Raw genomic sequence first — 13,784 nt, 5'->3', positions numbered from 1 at the left:
ACTCTTTAGATGGTATGGAAATTGACATCTCAGGGCCTGTATGGCGTTCTAGATGGGGATAGAGACTTGGCAGAAATCTTGGCTGCTTCCACACTGATCTCCAGGGCGAAGTATATGAGCCATCAGGGTCAGCTCAGACAGAACAATGAACTTGTGGCCAAAGAGGTGGTGAGAGGGAAGATGAGGTTTTGGATTTGGAAAGCCCACTTCCATGGGGAAAAGTTTGATTACTGGTGTGCTGACAAGTGAAATGGTTTATGACTATCCTGTCCCTGAGAATTAAAAAGGGCGTCTGCTGGGAGCAGTGGCTCACACCTGTAATCCCAGTTACTCAGGAGGCCGAGGCTGGAGGATCACTTGAGGCCAGAAGTTCAAGACTGGCCTGAGCAATATAGCAAGAATTTGTCTCTACAAAAAATAAATAAATAAATAAAAATAGAAAAGAAAGAAAAATAAAATAAAATAAAATAAAATAGAAAGGGTATCTGTCCTTTGAAATACTCAAGTATTGCTGAATTCTTGGGGCTCTATCCTGCTTTAGGCCAAATCTTCATTAGAGAGATTTTTATTGATATGTTTGGGTTACAAATGTTTTAGGTGCTTTCTTGTAAAATACATAAATACAAGTAGAATGAAATTACTCTTTAAGGACTGATACATAAAGTCACATTTTTGTGTTTACCTATGTGGATGCAACTCATCATTTTTAAAGCTCCGGTAGTATTCTCTTCTAGGAAAAACAAGTTCTGTGGAATCCGGTAGATGCAAAACATAGGGTTAGTTTGTTCAAGGTCTAAACAGAGGCCTGGAGGGTGAGTGAGACCTTGAAGCCCTCTCAGTCCATTCTGCCTCACGGGCGCGCGGTGACCTCTCAGAGATATGAATAGTCCTTGCTGCTGCTCCTCAGAAACCTTGTCTCCCTGCAGATGAGCAGACACTGCTTCCTTTTCTCTGATCTGTGGAAGGCTCACCAGGTTACAGCCCCTAGTGGGTGTGGGGCCAGCTTTGGGGGAGCCTGAGAAATGCAATGGGAGCAGGCTATGGAAGGGAGTTGTGGCAGCAAGCTCAGGCTTGGGGAAAGGGCAGGGCCACAGGGGCAGGAAGACACAGGACCCACCTCAGGGGGCCCCGAGGCGGAACATCAGCTGCCTTGGCATCTGGTGCAGCCCTAGGGATGGGAACAAGGGTCATATGTTGAGAGACACAAAACATATCTGTTGGGTGAATGAATGGAGTGTTTGCATATAGCACAAGCACATTGCTTTATGAGAAACTTTTAAATAATAACCCCATTCAAAGCAGGGCCGAGAGGACTAAATAGATGCTGCTCAAGGCTTATTTCCTGTCACTTTTAGCAGAGAACTAGCTTAGCTTTCTGAGTTAGTCAACATAAAACACGCTGATAGCAGTTGCTAAGCCTCAGGGGCGTCTCTTCTTACAAGACCACTTCTTGGCCAGGAAGCTTTCAGTATTTCATAATTGCACAAATGTTTCCATTTGGTCCAAAGAATGAGGGACTTCACAGGGGGGTGGTGCGTCTGGAACTTTTCCACGATGTGCCCAGTCCAGCCATGGCAGGCCTAAGCCTAACTCTGGGGTGTGCTTCTCTGCTCATAGTTTCCCCTTAGTAAACACAATTTCACCTGATGTCCTGTGGTGTCTTTAGTGACGCGGTCCAAGCCCCATCTTCTTGACAGTGGCTTCATTCGGGCCCTCCCAGACCCAGAAGGCTGACTTGGAAGATGGTTCCCAAGTGCACAGAGGACGTGAGGCAAGCAGAGGGAAGAGTGTAAAGCAGGCAGGGAGCAAACTGAGGGACAGGGGAGAGACAGTACAGCTTTCTGGGAAGACTCTTGCACAGGGTTTAGAAGAATTCACTCTTGAACATGGTAGTTTCTATCAGGAATCAGTCAGGAAGAAGAAGGAGGAGAAGAAGGAGGAAGAGAGGGAGGGGGCGAGGGAGGCAGTTCAGCAGAGCACATGTATTAATCCTACAGAGGTCTGGTTATAAAGGTACTGGAATAGCTGAGACGCCAGATGGGATGGTGAGGCATCCATCCTCTGTCTCCTTATTCGCAAATAGAATATTCCTGCATCCTGCATTCCTGTTCTTTTACCCATCTCTCTCTCATACTGTATATCTCATTTTTCTTAATAATTTGCTATAATATGGAGAGGGCAGGTTTTGCATATCTATGTATTTGTGCACACCAAGTGTGTGATTTGAAACCCTTCCCTTACGAATGCAGTAGAATCTGACGGATAAATAATGAGGATCGTGTTATTGGGCCTAGTGGGAAGTGAAGAAGGGTATTCTTGTCTGTCACATATATTCGCATGCCAGGCAGAGTGGCAAAGGGCAAACTTATCACTAGCCCAAAGCACAACCTGAAAGGCCAAATGTTTGCTCTCTGTGCCTCCAAAGTAAGTGGATAGGACAGATGGCTGTGCACAAAAGGACACAATTCTTCCTATAGGATGTTCCCACCCAAACCCTAGAACATAGATGCATTCATTTATATAAAATAGAATCCTATTCTACCTGTTTTTGTCATCAAGCAATTTATCCTAAGCAAATGCCCATTTAATGTACAAATACATTATCATGTTAATGATCTCAAGATAGTATAAATCAATGAACTATGATTTATTGACCAGTACTCAAGTATAGAAATATAACTCTAAATATCCGCAGTATGAACGAGCATCCTTGTCCATTTTTCTTTGCATGTTTCTCTAATGAAAAATCATTCCTAGAATGCAAATGCTAGGCCAAAGCATCTGGACATCATTAGAGGTTATGAAACTATTGAAAAGTGCCCAGCAAAAGTGAACCAATTTGCCTTTCCAGAGCCTTATATGAGGTGGGTGTACAGTCCACACGCATTTCCAGAGCCGTGTGTTAGCATTATTTGTAACCTTAGTAAATGTGATAAGTGAACAGTTATACTGGATGGTTCAAATGTTAATTTCCTTACATAACTGTAACAATGCTCCCATTTCCTTTGTCATTCACTTTTATACACACTATTTGTCATTGCTTGTAATGCTCATTTGTCCCCTTTCCTATGGTGAAAATTTTTGCCTTTGATATATGATAGCTTTCTAAAATTTTTTTTTGTTTTTTTTTTTTTGAGGCAGAGTCCCGCTCTGTCACCCTGGCTAGAGTGCCATGGCATCAGCCTAGCTCACAGCAACCTCAAACTCCTGGGCTCAAGCAATCCTTCTGCCACAGTCTCCCAAGTAGCTGGGACTACAGGCATGCGCCACCATGCCTGGCTGATTTTTTTATATATATATTTTTTAACTGTCCATATAATTTCTTTCTATTTTTAGTAGAGACGGGGTCTAGCTCTTGCTCAGGCTGGTCTCGAACTCCTGAGCTCAAACCATCCGCCCGCCTTGGCCTCCCAGAGTGCTAGGATTACAGGCGTGAGCCACCGCGCCCGGCCTAAAATACTAATTACATTCATATTTTATCTGTAATACTGTCAAAAACATTTCCCAATGATTTTTCAATTTTAATTTAATTCATGAGAATCTTGCTATGAAATTATCTCTTTACATTGTCAAATCTTTTATTTTGTCATTCTTTTACTTATATTTTCTGAGTTTGATGTCATGGCTCCAACACTCTAGGTTTACAGAAATATTTATTGATATATTTTAATATCTTTTGTTGTAGTTTTGTTATGTTGAATGCATTAATATTTTGAGGTTACTTTGGGAATGTACAACATACAAATAATAAGTTGAATTTTAATTTCCAGATAATTAACTAGCATCAACTTGTGAATTAACCATTCTTTTCTTATTGCATCAAAATCCCACACATTACCATATCATACCAAGAATATGATAAAATACTTTTGGATCTTTTTCTAGACTTTACATTTCATTTCAACAATGTATCTCTCTCCTTGATGCTGGTAAATGCCATTTTATTTTACCTTATTAATTATTGTAATTCATGCACTTACCCAGAGAAGTCCCTTCATAGTCCATGTTTACAATAATTATCCAGCTATTTTAGCACATTTGTTCTCTCATGTTTACTTTTCATTTATTTTAGTTTGATGTAAAAAAAGGACCTAGCAATAATCTGCTTGGAAATTCCTTGTATGTTATAATTGATCTTAGATAAACCAGACATCTTTATCACATGTAATCTTCACGTCCAATAAAGTGGATTGTATCTCCAAGTTTTTGAGGCTTCTTTTATATTCATCAATAAAAATGGGAAATTTCCATCACATATATCCTGCACATTTTGTTATGTTTACTTCCAAGACATTTCAGATACTTTGCTGCTGTATCTGCATAATTAAGTAGTTATTTAATAGGAAACAGCTAACTGAACTCTGTGATTAGTGCTAATCATTTTTCTCATATTTTACCTTTGTATCTATAACAATAATATTTACTTTCTCCATTACTTTCTTTTTATTCTCTCATGTTATCCCAGGTTAAAGTGGTGTTAAATAACTAGAATGAAAATAGATTTATTTCATTCCTTGTTCTGATGGATTTCCTCTTGTGCAGTGGTTCTTAAACTTTTTCAGCTCTAAACTTCCTTCTGAGAATAGTAACCTGGACTGGCTTTTTATAGTATCTGAATATAAACAGAGGAATTTTTATCACATAAAAGTGAGTAAAAATCTGTGTCACTTGTCCAATATTTATCTAAGGGCAGGGAAAGGACTGCTACACAGAGAGAACTTAATGTAGGTGGGGAAAAATAGAAGTTATTTCAGTTTTACATAAATGAGTCCATTGTATTCAATAAATTAGCTTCTTGTTTCATAATAAAACAGTCAGTGTTGCCAAATGGCCAAGATTATAATTCTTGGAGAAAGACAACTTGACTTTAGCTCCATGACTACAAGCTAACCGTCTAAATCAATTCATGTTTTGTATGGGGATAGTATTAATCCTCAGGGGGCAGGATATTGTGAGGAAGAAATTAAATGAGACAACTCTCATAAAGCCCTAAATTCAATTCCTGGCACTTAGTAAGCTCTTAATGAAGCCTTATTATTGCTGCTGTCGTCACTCTCATTAGTAGCATCATCATCACAGTAACAGAATTAGAACATGTGCATCTCTCAATACAATCTGGGGCATTTTATATTGTACAAGAATTAGCTGAAATTTGTCTGTAAAATCTTGTGGAGCTAAGATTTAAAATTTAGTTTCTTGAAACCCCCCTTGATTTCTTCAGTGGCTACTAAATTTTTTAATTGTCTTCTTTGTCCATGGGTTGCTAGCCTTTCTAATTGAATAATGAAATTACCATCATTATTAATTCATGGCTTTCCCACTGAATTTGACTCTTTAGCATTAGCTTTTTCTCTTTGACATACTCACACCAACCTCTTGTCAATATTTCAGCTGTTTCATAAACTAAAGATCAATTTTAGCAATTTTAAAAAGCAATTTAGGATGCTGAGATCTAAAGGCCCATCATTAAATCAGACCCGAGAGTGGACCACTAGATGCTGTGCTTCCTTCCTGTGGTAGGAGACGCGCGATTTCCCAGTGTTCCCGGACCATGGAACACCGAAAACCTTCACTGAAGTGGCCGGTCTCTGAATACCCATAGGGTTTATCTTTCATCCTCTAGAACTAATGTGCCTTAACAAGGTGTCCGGCACACGAGCCCTCTTTTGTTTGTTCTGTCTAATCAGCACGATGTCATCACTGTAATGAATTTAATGAGATGCTCAGTGGGATGCCCAGACAATCCAGATCTCTTCACACTATATCATGACAAAATGCAGAAGTGTGAACATAGCTGTGAGGCAAAATCACAAGTGAATATTATTGTCTAGTCTACATAAATGCAAACTGTTTTTGATGCATTTTATAATTGGAATGAAAAAGAATAAATTTGTCAAATTAATAACCACATATACCACGGACATGAAGCCTTATTAATCTGCTCTAGCAATGGTTTCACAGCTGTGATCAGAGCTACTAGTTGGCTGAGTTTGTAGTAGTCCAAGTCTTCAAGATCCATTCAGTTTTTGCAGGGTCCAGACTGGTAAATCAAACGGGGATATGATAGGTAATACCATCCAGTAATCCTTTAGGTCTTTAATGGTGGCACCAATTGGCGTTGACTTAAGGATGCAATTTTTTCTTATTTTCTATCTTAGCTGGGGGTACAGTTTTAGAGGTTTCCATTCGGCCTTTCCCACGATGTTAGCTCTTACCCCACGGGCCAAGGACCTGATGTGGTAATTATTCCAAGTGTAAAGTAGACCAATACCAATTATATCCTCATGAACTGTAGAAATGACCACTGGCTGGGTCTCCAGAACTGATAGACCTACAATAAACCGGACTTCATTTACCAAAGCCAGGACTTCATTTCTTACCTAGACCTCATAAGTCTCCACTCTAACAGAAAGGCCATAATGATATTTTGAGTCTTTGGGTGTTAATGTCAACTGAGACCCTGTGTTCAGTAGCCCCCAAGATGTCTGGAGGTTCCCTTTTCTTCAATATATAGCCACCCAAGAAAATGGCTATATGTCTCTTTGAGAAGAACTGGGGCAATCACGTGCTTGCTGCAGTATACATGATCCTTCCTCCTAGGGATTCAGTCACCTCTTCAGTTTATGGGATCTGGATCTGAAAATTAGCTATTTTTTTTTATGCCTCTAAAAACTTCCCTGGTCATGAATTTGGCCTATCCCCTAGGATCTTTTCCAGAGTGGTAAATCTCCTGTTTCAAGATGGTTCTTCCAAGTCAATGAATTCTTTCTTATTCAGTCTACATTCCAAGCTTCCTGATCAAGCACACTCAAAATCCAATACCAATGATAATCCCCTGGTGCCAGCCAGTGCATGCTAACTAATTCTTTCAACTACTTTAGTGTATAATTTCTTTCCTCCCTTATGAAAGATCCACTACATCTCCAGTCAAGTTATTCTAGGATTTAACACTAGTCATTGGACTGACAACCAGGAGAGAAAGTAGAATAGATAAGGAAGACACCTATTGTCTTGTTGGGAAGATCTTTATTATCTTCCCACATAAGGGGAAATGGGAAGTGCTACCTCTCACTAGCGCCACCTCTGCAAGCTCTAACTGTTCGGGCACAGGGGTGGGATGGAGCAGGTAGCCTTCAGGACTAGCATCCTCAAGGACATTCATTCAGGTACAACCATCCCATATTTCAAACTCTCAGGATTTCCTAGCCAAAGTCCTGATCTTACCATAAGAGAGCTGCTTTTGCAGTCAAACATTTCTGGATATCTATGGCTCTAAACTCTCAGATTCCTGGTCTGCCACTTAGCTGTGTCTGGTGTTCCACTGCAGGAGATAAGGCCTCTTTGTCAGCTGCTAAACATGTCCCCTAACTCTGACATTAAGCCTTAACTGCTGGTGAAACTGCTGGTGAATGGCACTTGGTGTCTCATTATCCCTGTATGTGGTATCAACACAACACAGCGGTAACTAAACAATGCCTGTCTTTGTAGGCATTTTTCCCCATATATATCAACCTGAAAGACTCCCTTTAGTATTTCCTGTAAGGCAAGTCTACTAGCAACGTACTCTCTCAGCTCTCTCTCTTTTTTTTTTTTTTTTTTGAGACAGAGTCTCACTCTGTCACCCTGGCTAGAGGGCAGTGGCATTATCATAACTCCCTGCAACCTCAAACTCCTGGGCACAAGTGATCCCCCTGCCTCAGCCTCCTGAGTAGCTGAGACGACAGGCACTCGCCACAGCACCTGGCTAATTTTTCTATTTTTAGTAGAGACAGGGTCTTGCTCTTGTTTAGACTGGTCTTGAACTCCTGACTCAAGCGACCCTCCTGCCTTGGCCTCCTAGAATGCTATGACTATAAGCATGAACCAGGGGGACAGTCTCCCCAGGTGCAGCTATGCCAGACTCAGGGTCTGTGCCAGCACCTCGGGCACCTTGGGGACTTGAGGACAGCCAGGTCTTCAGGACACCAGGGCCTGACTCACAGGCAGATCAGCTAAGTCAAAGCGCCCACACAAAAAACTTTTCAGACTGTGTGTGAAGAAAAAGTCCGCTCCATGGGCAGAGGTGCAGACTGTGTGCTTTTCCTAGAAACTGCCCCCCGCCCAGAATGCACCTGGCTACATTTTCACCGACTGGTAGCCAGTCGCCAGTGGGCTGACAATGTGGTCTGGCACCTGACGAGGGGACAACTGGAGGTCAAGCCCCAACCCCTGCAGGGACAAACATTGTGGCAGCAGACTACACAGGCCCACGCCCTCTGTTCATGACCGAGATGCCCACGGCAATGAACATCAGGGTGACCGACAAGCTGATCTGCATGGCCCAGGTAAGGACCAAAGCCACCTGGATACGTAATCACACGGGGCAGGGCAATCTACCTATAGCTCAAGACTGGGCCCAGATGGAAGCCTAGTGAGGCCAGCGCACGAGGCCAAGCCAGCCCGCAAACATGCTGACTCCGCAGCTGGGGACACAGGCCCTCCAGGGCGCACAGTCCGGCACACTGGACCTGGCCAGTCCTGGCAAACAGACTCTACAGACCCCTCCCCTCCTCCCAGCCACTGGGCACTGACTACAGCAGGTGCCTTTGTGGGTATGACACAGCAACCTGTTTGCAGAGGAGCGTGGGCCACACCACTTAAGGACTCCTATGTGTACTGCCACATATTTGAACTCCCGGAACACACCCGGTCAGACGACAGTGCTGCCTTCGTAGTTAAGAGTGCCAGCCGTGGGCAGCTCTCCGAGGCAGTTGTGGGACATTTCTTCCCCCCATCTCCCATAGGCAGTAGGTGCCATTAAAAGATGAAGGGGATTAAAATTTAAAAACAAAAAGAAACCTGAAAAAAGAAGGGGTCTCTAATTGTGGCAATTCTCCAGAAAAGTGCCACTCATTTAAACAAAATGCTTAATGACAAGGCAGGGACGGCGAATGAGAAAGGCCCACACTAGCTGTACCAGACCCTCCCCGCATGGCCAGGCTGCGTCCCTTTTCCCTCCCTCCTCTATGCCCACCTTCGGGAAACCAGGCTACAGGGACCTTCCAGCAGCAGGCAGAGCTGGGGCGTGGGAGTCACTAACCTGGTGCTTCTCTTACCTCCTGGCTGCGTTTGCTGGGTCCGGGTAGGTGTGGATACTGATAATAACGATCACAAATGTGACAACTCCTAAGAGTCCTGCTGGCGTGGTCCACACGCTAGGATGGTACGTAGAAATCACCCGCTATGAGACGGGGCTGCTGGGTCTCTGCCCAGGCTGGTCTCAAACTCCCGGGTCAGGGATCCTCCCACCTCAGCCTCCCGAGCAGCTGGGACTAGAGGAAAAGCCACCACGCTCAGGCACGGGTGAGGATCTTGAAGAGGGGAGCAACTCCACGGGTGGGGAAGGAATGTCTTAGACCTCAGGAGGGCAGATTTGGGGCCTGGACCATTGGCGCCTTGTGGCTCTCACCTGCAGGACACCTGGCCCAGCCTGTCGTCTCAGAATGCAGTGGTCACCTTGTCCCAGACGATCACCATGGCCCTCACAGGAGACCTTCAACTGAGGACTGTTGAGTTTGGAGGTGGAACAGCCCCCGCCAGAGCAAAGAGACAAGGTTACCTTCTGGACACTGCTGAGATCTCCCTCAGCTTTGTCTTGTTATTGCTGGCGCCCTGTGCTCTTCCTCTACTGCCAAAAAAAAATTTAAAACCTCCAAACAAAACAAACACTCTCTTATGTGCGTTTCCCAGACCACAGCTACTGCTCATCTGGTCACTGCACCTGCCAGCCCCCACCCGACCCTGAGGAACGGACCACACTGTCCCCACCCCACCGCTTCCCCCCCGCCCCCCGTGGACCTGGGGGCCAGGCCTCAGCCAGGGCACATGTGAAGACTTACTGGTCTGGAGGCAACTTCTGTGTGGGAGTGGGGGACAGGGACAGGCGGCCAGACACCTGGGCTCCAGGCTCAGCACCCAGGTGGCACCTGGGCTCTGGAGTGAGACCGTGCGGGTCTGGTGCCCACCTAGCTACTCGGCCCACTGCTGATCCAGGGGAAGAACACGTGCTCCTCCTTCCCCCCAGGGCCTCGGTTTCCTGGGTTGTGATCCCTGGGGCTTCAGTCAGGAAATGGAGATAAGGGGTCCTTAGGGCTCAGCCCAAGCCTGGCACCCTCTTCAAAGTGTCCAGACCCGGGCGGGCTGACCCGCTTGGCTGCCTTTCACAGCACAGGATGCTCCTGACGGCAGAACAGTGGTGCCGGTGCATCTCCTTACAGACCCAGTTAGGGGAAGAACTTGGCCAAGGTCACAGAGAGCCCAAGGTCACAGAGGGACCAAGGCCCTGGCAGCCCGGCCCCCATTCCAGGTTCTTGCCCACAACACGAGTAAATGCCGGGGTGTGTGTCTGTACAACCCTTCGCAAAGCCACCCAGGAAAGCCCCGACCTAATGTGAACTTGATCGCACTCTCACCCTCACTCTAATTCCACGCCTAACCCCTAAATCTAACATGACCCTGACTCTGACCTTAACCCTAATCCCTAACTCTATCCTTCATACTGACTTTGACCCAAACTCTGACCTTTCCCTTCCCCGGTGCCCACAGGAGGGCAGCCCCTGCCCTGGCAACCCCTGTGCTCAGCTGTCCCTCTGGGAGAACCCACGGCTGGGGCCACAGGCCTCCTTAGGGCCTGCTCAGCGAGCGTGTCCTGCATTCAGGCAGTGATGCGAAGGGCCTCTCCAGCAGCCTCTGGCCCCAGCACTCCCACCCCCTCCAGCCCTCTCTGGCACCGCAGTGCACAAGGGGCCACACACAGCGGGTGGCCTGGCTGTGCACTGGCTCCAGCACCCTCAGGTGATCTGAGTAAACAGAGGCATGGTCAGCACTCGGCTCCCTCTGGACGTCCACCAGCTCCCACTGCGGATGAGCTGCGGACCCAGTCTCTCCCAGCCTCCCTTCTCCCTGCCTGGCGAGCGCAGGTAGTCTGTTAGCGCCTTTTCTGGGAGGGGAGAGCCCTCCCTTCTCTGGCTGCGTTCCAGATGGTGCCCCAGACAGGGGACAGGGCTGGCACCAGGGCCCCAGTGAGGCTCGCTGACAGGGAGGGCGGCAGTCCCTCCAGGGGACTTCATGTGGCCACCTGTGCCCTGGTCCCTTTCAGGACAGCATCTCCATGAACCAGGAGTGGGACAGCAGCTGTGACGCAGCCACCACGTGGCATTCCTGCAGCTGGAGCTCAATGCAGAGCAGCAGAGCGGCGCGTGGAGGTGTCATGTTAGACTGGCATCACGTGCCACGTGTGGACGGGGCCCTGGTCTGGGAGCCTCTGGTGCTCAGGCAAGGTTGGCGCCCTGGAGCTAGGCAGGGCTAGAGCATGCCCATCTTTTCTTCTCCTCTCCTAAGGCTTCGGCGTCAGCTTCCCTTCTGCTCCCGGCCCCGCCCTTGGCCAGGCCTCCATTTCCCTGCAGCCCCGTCTGTCCCGGCCACGCCTGAGGGGCTGTTTGCACAGAGGCTTCCCCAGTCTCAGATGCGGACCTGCCCGGGGGTTCTGCCCTCCACAGTCGACGTGTCCCGCATCAAGCTGTGCTTCTGCCCTCGTGTCCCACTGCTGTGGCACACCAGCTCAGGTGACAGAGGGCTGCATGCCTGGGGGACAGAGGGGAGGCAGGCACTCACAGGAGCGGGGTGGGGTCTGGGTAGGGGCTGAAGGGAGGGCACGAGGGCTTCATGTGAGCTGGGCCTGCGCGGATGGGTCAGCCTGGGTCCTAGGGGGATGGAGGGCATTTCTGGGGGCAGAGCAGTGAGCCAGGGGAGCAGATGGGTCTGGCTGGAGAGGGGACGTAGCAGGCGCGGGGGAAACAAGGTGCAGAGTGGGGTGAGAGACTGCACGTGGGCCAGGGCTGCAGCCAGGGCTGGACAGGTCTCCAGGGCCAGGGCAGCACCCGGAGTGACAGCCTGGGACTCAGCCCTCAGCTGTCAGAAATCACCTGGCGGCTGTATTTGAGCAGCGTCTCCCTTGGCCCCTCTCCGCTCTGCCCCAGGTGACTGTGAAGTCCTGTCTGGGATCTGCCACGGAGGATTTTACCACTTCCTCGAGATCATCGCTGAGAGGAGAATCCCTGCCCTGGAGAAGGAGGTGGGAGCTGGGAAGGTGGAGGGCAGCGAGGGCTCGGGCTGGGACCTGCTGGGCTGCTCTTGTCATTGGTGGGATCACCGGGGCCCCGGTGTCCCTGCCTGGCAACCCCCACGTCCAGAGAGAGGACACCGGTGTGCTCTCAGGGCAGCCCAAGGGGTTCCTGCAGCAGCTGGGAGGGGCTGTCGCTGGGTGTGGACAGGCCTGCCTGCAGGTGACCCGTCTCCATCAGCTGCCCTGAGGCCCCACCTGGCTGCAGCTGTCCCTTCTGTCAGTGACGCGCTCACCGCGGCTGTCAATCTCCTCACGCTCTGACGCCAAGGACCCCTGACTGCCGTGCGGGTTTTGTTGTAAGGGTCTGACCCAGCCCTGGCTGTCCTGGGACTCTCCCAGGACCCTTATAAAACACTGCAGTCCCCACAGCCCTGTCCAGAGGCTCCAGTCCGGCTGGTGTCGGGTGAGACCCAGGGAGAGGGTGGGCGGCAGGGTCTTGTTAAATCGGAACTCCAGCAAGGGCTCGCGGAGCCCAGAGGAAGCCAGGAAGTGTGCTGGGGTCTCTGCAGCACTGCATGGGCCCAGGGCTGCCTGTGAAGTGGGGGGTCAGGCTGTCCTCCCTCTTCAAGGGACAAGAACCAGCTGATAACAGTTGGACGGGACAGCGAGCTGCCGCAGTGCGGGTAAGTGTGAACACACACGGCACCCTGGACATCCTGGCTCTTCCTCAGTTCCTGCCCCTTCCAGGGACCTTCCTAGGGACACCACAGGCTCCTGGCAGAACCAGAGCTGAGGCCATTCATTCAGGCTCAGCCAGAGAAAGGCTCTCCTGCTTCCTCAGGGACGGGAGGCGCCTTTCTTGGAGCCTCCCTCGGCCCTTTGCTCACAGGTTGGCGGTGGTACTTGGTGTGCAAGAGGCACCCGTGCAGCCCAGCCAGGAGCAGTGGCCGGGAACAGCAGAGGGACCTGCTACAGCCCAGGGCCTGGCAGCGGGAGCGGAGCGAGCCCAGCAGCGGGCCCAGCCTGTTCTCCAGGGGCGCTCCCTGCACTGATCCACCCTCTCCCAGGCTTCACCCCGATCCCTTTGGGACACAGCCCCACTGCCCGTGGCTACGCGTCTCCTGTTAGGGCAGGGGGCATCCTGCAGGTCACTCGGCCCAAGCCCCTCGATGTGGAGAAGAGAACCCGAGGCCCAGCAGGGTTGGAGCTGGCCTAAGCCCCAGCCCCTGCATCTCTTGGGCCCACGCTAGAACCACTATTTAAATAAAATCCTCCCCTCCCAAAGGTGCCCTGCAGGGTCCTAAGCCCGAGGTGCTTATTGGTCCGGGTTCAGGAAGGCCTGGGGTACCTGGCTGTCCTCCCACAGGCAGGCCCACAGAGGTCACCAGTGTGTCCTCATGGCCAATTGGGGCCTGCTGGCAGTGAGGGTTTACTCTGCCGCCCCCAGCTTGCTCCGCCCTGCCACCTACACTGTGGGTAAGTGGACTGCAGCTGGTGGACCCCCAAGCCCACCCTGTCGACTGCACACCCGGCGAGGGTTAGGGCCTGCCAGAGGTCACCCAGCAGGCTGGGGTGGAGCAGGGGCTCTCCTGCCTCAGCCAGGGGCAGAGCTGGGAAGGAGGCAGGTCCCCAGGAGGCCACTCTCATGGGAAAAGGGCCCATTGAACAGACTGGTCACTAG

The sequence above is a fragment of the Lemur catta genome, chromosome 18 (assembly GCF_020740605.2).
Source record: "Lemur catta isolate mLemCat1 chromosome 18, mLemCat1.pri, whole genome shotgun sequence".
NCBI lineage: Eukaryota > Metazoa > Chordata > Mammalia > Primates > Lemuridae > Lemur > Lemur catta.
Note: the sequence above shows the minus strand (reverse complement) of the source record.